The sequence below is a fragment of the Pan paniscus genome, chromosome 14 (assembly GCF_029289425.2).
Source record: "Pan paniscus chromosome 14, NHGRI_mPanPan1-v2.0_pri, whole genome shotgun sequence".
Lineage (NCBI taxonomy): Eukaryota > Metazoa > Chordata > Mammalia > Primates > Hominidae > Pan > Pan paniscus.
The window spans coordinates 60,221,352-60,227,804 of record NC_073263.2 but is presented as its reverse complement, the minus strand read 5'-3'; the positions used below and the strand labels follow the sequence as shown (position 1 = coordinate 60,227,804).

Sequence of the window (6,453 nt, the reverse complement as noted above, 5' to 3'; positions counted from 1 at the left end):
AGAATTACCATATGATCCAGCAATCTCACTTCCAAGTACATATTGAAGAGAACTGAAATAAGTTTGCCAAAGAGGTATCTGCCTTTCCATGTCCACTGCAGCATTATTCACAATAGCTAAGACATGGAAGCAAACTTGGTGTACCTCATTGGATAAATAATTAAAGAAAATATGTCATATGCATTCAATGGAATACTATTTAGCCTTATACAAGAAGAAAATTCTGTCATTTACAACAACATATATAAACATTGTGCTAAATAAAATAAGCCAGGCACAGACACAGAAAGACAAATACTGCATGGTCTCACTCATATGTGGAAACTAAAAACTTCAATATATAGAAATAGAGAGTAGAATGGTGTTTATCAGAGGGGCAGAGGGGTTGAACAGGAAAAAGGGAGATGTTGATCAAAGGATAAAAAAATTTCAGTTGGACAGGAGAAATAAGATTTAGTAATCTGTCACACAGAATAGTAACTATAATAAATAATAACTCATTGCATGTTTCAAAGTTGTAGGTTTTAACTATTTTCACCACAAAAAATGATAAATATGCAAGGTGATAGATTTGTTATTAGCTTAATTTAATCATTTTGCAATGCAAACATATATCAAAATATCACAGTGTACTTCAAAAATATATAATATATACAATTATTTTTCAATTAAAAATAATTTAAATAGTATATTCATGATGAAACCTTTATTGATGCACAAGGTTTAGAGTTCTCAGAACTTACAAAAATAAAGTTGTTACAATGTGACTTAAAATACTCATTTTTATTTTAAAGTAATTAGTATTACACTAATATTATATGTCTTAATGTATAGTTTATATTAATTACATATATTTGCTTCAATAGATTTATGCTGAATATTTATAATGAAAATGCAAGTAAGTTCTTACACTATATGTTGAGAAAAATTAATCAGTTTAGGTTTATTGAGCATTTGAAATGTCTATATCAACTGATCACATCACATATCTTTGGGTGGCTGCTCATCACACTAGCCTTTGAAAAAGAGTGTTTTAGATCAGGACTATTCAAGCAGAACCCTATGGACCATGATGAAGAGATTAGCAATTACAAATTTGGATGCTAGTGTCAAAGAGATGAGAGTTGAAATCCCTGCTTTGTTGTCATCTAGTTTCAAAATTTTCCACACGACATTTAACATTTTCATTGTTTCTACATATTTCCATATGATACTTAACTTTTTCTTTGTTTCTACGTATTTGAAATCGAAACAATAATAATATTGTGCACTGAAATAATACTGTAGCATAGAATTGCAAGTGAAAATTAAATAAAACAATATATTAAGTGCTTCTATAGTAGCCCAAATGCAATAAACATTGACCAAATATTAAATAATTTTACAATTACAGGCCTAAATTTACCTGTTGCTACTGTATATCTGAAATGCTTTTTTAATCTTAACTTTTAGTAAGTAATTTAAAAGTGCATATTGTAAAGATATTCTTCACAAGCATTATTAGCTCAGCACTCTAGATGGGGACTCTTCGGCTCACTAAAACCCCAATTTTGAATCAATATGAAGACCCATCAATAAGCCATTTAAATATTTCTTTTTAATATATGAATTGTCCCTTTCTTTTCTATCACTAACCCATCATTGTTTTCCATGTATATCTTATGTGTATCAAGCCAGCACTGTCCACTAGAATTTTCTGTGTTGATGAAGATTTTCTAGATTTCTGTTGTCCAATATTCTAACCACTAACCACATGTAGATATTTAAATTAAATTAAACAAAATTAAAAATTTGTTCTTTACTCATGCTAGCCACATTTCAATTTCTCAATGGTCACATGCAACTATTGTCTACCATTTTGGATGGCACAGTTACAACTGGTCCACCTGACACCAATTTCTCTACAATCAGTTCCATTCCACAGAATTCTCCTGGTTTAACATTAATAATGAACAGTTTTGATCACACTCTGGGCAAAAGCATATTCTTAAAAATATATAGTTACATGGAAAAAAATGGTTGCATACTATAAGGGTCAAAAATATCATTATGAAATAATAACTAAGTTTCAAAAATTATGTTTTATTTATGTTTATATATCTATAAAAATGCTCATAATATTAAAATGCTTACTTGTATATTTATTTTAAAATGATTTGCATTTCATTTTCTGCATTTTCTGCCTTTCCACATTATTCAAATATTTGAAAAGAATTTTTAGTGTTTTCTATCTGTCATTTTGTCTTCAGATTATTTGTCTTTAGTGTTTCTTAGCACTTGGTGGAGTTGCCACAAGCCTCACTGAGGCAGATGTCCTTTTAAATAATGTTGTCTAGTAATGATTATACTACCACAGATATGAGCTAGAAAAAGTAAGATAAAATAATACTCATCAGTTTCGTTTTACTTAAAATTGTTTTAGCTTTCCTTTTATGACTTCAAAGACTTGTTAAAAATTTCAATAAGATCAGGTGGGAAGAACTTGGTAACAAACAAAGACCTTTGATTATCATGTATTATCAATTAATATTCTAATATTTTGTCTTCCAATTAATATTTTCACATTTTCTTTTAAGGATATCAATGAAAGAGCTTTACTAAGGACAAACATGGCTTGTTGAAATCAACAAAGTTTGTCTATAAAATTCACCTAGTTTGACGGTCTAACAACTCTATCAAAAAAGAAGTTATTCTTTGTGAGCCCACGCTGGCTCCTAACGATCATTGCTTTCTCTTCCAAATGCTCCCAAAACATCTGTTTAATAACTTCTAGAATTTCACTAGGTCCTTTCATGCCATGCCAAGTAGTTTGGATTTTATGTTATGTACAAAAAGGGAAGGATCTATGTTTTTACAGTTGTTTTATAGTTACGTGGTTTTTTCCATTAAAATGTACATTTCTTGAAATGACGGATTGTGCTTATTTATGTGTCTATCTAAGTATAAACATATAAGTAATAATACTCAATACACGCTAGATAGATGGATCAAAAAATGTGACAATATTTAAAATATTTTGAGGGAACTTTCCAGAACGTTTGGCGAGAGGTGGAGTCGTGGCTGCCGCATCTGAGCACAACTACTAGGTGCGTTCCTTTGCACACCCTCCACATCAACCTCAGCCCACTTACTGCCAGTAAAAAATGGTGAAAGAACCCAGTTTCTGTTATGCTTTGGGGGTAAAATCCAATGCCGCTCAAAAATATTATAAGAAAAAGGTTTATAGGAAACTGGCATTGAAGTACCACTCTGGTAAGAACCTGAATGAAGGAGATAAATTTAGGCAGATTTCTCCAGCTTGTCAAGTTCTCTCTGATGCAAAGAAAAGCGAATTGTATGTCAAAGGAGGAAAGCCAGGTAATTAAAGAGGGTGGAGCAGGTAGCGCTTCTGGCTCTCCTGTGGACATCTTTGATATGATTTTTGGAGGAGAAGGAGGAAGTATGCAGAGGGAAAGGAAAAGTAAAAATGTGTGTCAGCTGTCAATAACCTTAGAAGATTTATATAAAGGTGTGGCAAGAAAACTGGCTCTGCAAATAAAACAAAAAAAATGTGATTTGTGATAAATGTGAAGGTAGAAGTGGTAAGAAAGGAATAGTAGAGGGCTGTCCCAATTGCATAGTTACTGGAATGCAAATAAGAATTCATCAGATAGGACCTGGAGTGGTTTAGCAAATTTAATTCGTGGGCATAGAGTGCTAGGGCCATGGAGAACATATCAGTCCCGAAGATAGATATAAAAGCTGCAATGGAAGGAAGACAGAGAAAAAGAAGATTGTACAAGTCCATATTGACAAAGGCGTGAAAGATGGCCAGAAGGTAACGTTCCATGGCGAAGCAGACCAAAGAACCAGGATTGGAGCTAGGAGATATTATTATTGTGTTAGATCAGAAGCCGCACACTGTTTTTATTCAATGAGGAGGAGAACTTTTCATGTGTATGGACATACAGCTGGTTGAAGCATTTTGTAGCTTCCACTCTTAATGACTGAACTGTAGTCATCACCTCTCATCCAGGTCAGATTATCAGCATGGAGATATCTTGGGTGTGCTAAACGAAGGAATGCCAATTTATGTAGCCCATATGAAGAGTTGCCAAATTATCTAATCGAAGGTAAACTTTTCCTGAGAATGGCTTTCCCTCAGCTGGTGAACTCTCTTGCTGAAAAAACTCCTACCTTAGAGGAAGAAAGTAGAAGAGACTGATGAAATGGATCAGATAGAACTGGTGGACTTCGATCCAAATGAGAAAAGATGACAGCATGACAATGGAGAAGCATATGAGGATTATAAACATCATCCTAGAGGTGGTGTTCAGTGTCAAACCTCTTAATGGGGCCAGTGAATAACACTCACAGTTGGCATTTTATGTGCAGCAGTGAATGAGTGAAAGACTGTAATCGTAATACGCTTACTGCTTGCTATTGTTTTTGTTTCAATAGTAAACTATAGTAGTGTTTTAAAAGTTGTATTAGACTGTTTTCATGCTGCTGATAAAGACATACCTGAGACTGGGAAGAAAAAGGGGTTTAATTGGACTTACAGTTCCACATGGCTGGAGAGGCCTCGGAATCATGGTGGGAGGCAAAAGGCACTTCTTACATGGCAGTGCCAAGAGAAAAATGAGGAAGAAGCATAAGCGGAAACCCCTGATAAACCCATCAGATCTCATAAGACTTATTCACTATCACGGGAATAGCACAGGAAAGACCAGCCCCCATGATTAAATTACCTCCCCCTGGGTCCCTCCCACAACACATGAGAATTCTGGGAGATACAATTCAAACTGAGATTTGGGTGGAGGCACAGCCAACCCATATCAAAAGTTAAATGAAGAATAAAGGCAAATATAAAATCCCTGACTCTGCACTGTATGTATGATGACTTCAGTGTGCAAGATGGAGTTTAATATCTGTAAAAACTACTTTAAAAAGAAGTTCCATTAGCATTTGTTAGGCCAAACGTTGTTATTGATTTCATCTGTGTCCGTGAACAAACTTGGACTGAAATGCTAGGTATATGTCTAGGCTGCAGTGTATGACATTTCATTCTTAATCTATAAAATTAAAACTGTATTTAACCAGCAATTAGAAAAAAAAAACGTAATTTGTAGAGAAGTGTTGGTTTGTATAGTTATTTGTATTATATAAGTTCCATTGTGATTCCTCTGCATTTATTCTGTTGCCTCAACTGTTACTTGAAGATGGCATGATATAATTTAGGCTGTGGTATCAATGATATAAAGGATACCTTTCTAAAGAAGGAATTTTTAATAACATGCTGCTACTTGAGGGCTTGAACTTCTAGGATTGTTTTCCCTTCTGCACACACACCCACACGCACGCACACACATGCATATATACCCATATGTATAACTTGACCAGTCCTAGTTATTTTTAATCCTTTCTCTTTGGACCATAATATGCCCCTAAGTAGTAACTTCCAGAGATGAGTAACTTAGAAGTTGAAGTAAAAAGACCTTGACATGGACAATTAATTTTCATGTATAATATAAGAAAGTGTTCCTTTGGTATGTCACAGGCTTACTTTAAACCTTTTGGCTTATGCTCCAACGTAACTGTAATTTAATGTTGGTAGTATAGCAAATTATAATGAATAACTTCAATTGTATGTTTAAAAGTTTCATCATATGTTCACATGCTTAAATCTGAATATCAGAATTCAAGCAATTCTTGAAATGTATGAATGTCTCCTTAATATACTGATTACAAAGCATTTCTCAAAAATATTTTGAGTAGGTGAGCTAAATAACTAACCACATATTTAAGAAATGTTATTTTGAATAAAAGACTGAAAGGAGATGGGGAGTAAGCAGGGGTAAAGCTACATTCTGGGAGGCTTATTAAGAATCTATTGAAAGTGTTAAGGTAAGAAAAGATGGGGACTTGAGTTAAATAATGATGGAAATATATGGGGGCAAATGCGATAAATAGATGATTAATTGATAAACAGATAGCTATATGTTTGCACACATATGTGTGTGCCTATATGTACGTGATTGATTAGATCACATAAATTCAAAGATTTGTAATGACATCCAAGTTTGGGCTTAAGTATCTCTATGTTTCAGAATATTTAAATTAAATTAATTCCCCCATATGACTATGGCTTTAAGTGCAATAAGATGGTTACTCTTTGTTCATAAAATGTAATTGTGTAGGGCAGCTCTGTTCAACAGTCATTTAGGTTCCTAAGCTGAGAGGGATTTCCAAACTTTCAATTTATGGCAATCAAGTTTGTCGCAAGATTCCCACCAGTTAAAAGAAAATTCAAATGAAAGAGCATGCATTGGGAATGTCTGGGACCATGTGTGGAAATAGAACACATCACTTCCTCTCAAATTAAATCAGCTGAAAATCAGTCCTATGGCTACACCTAAGCACAAGGGAGGCTGAAACATATTTTAAGTGATTAAGAATGAGGAGAGGAATATA

At 33.8% G+C, this 6,453-nt stretch overlaps 1 pseudogene; it reads left to right on the top strand.

Annotated features, from left to right (window-relative positions):
* Positions 1–3,143: 3,143 nt before the first annotated feature.
* Positions 3,144–4,331, top strand: LOC103782756 (dnaJ homolog subfamily A member 1-like; annotated as a pseudogene).
* Positions 4,332–6,453: the final 2,122 nt, after the last annotated feature.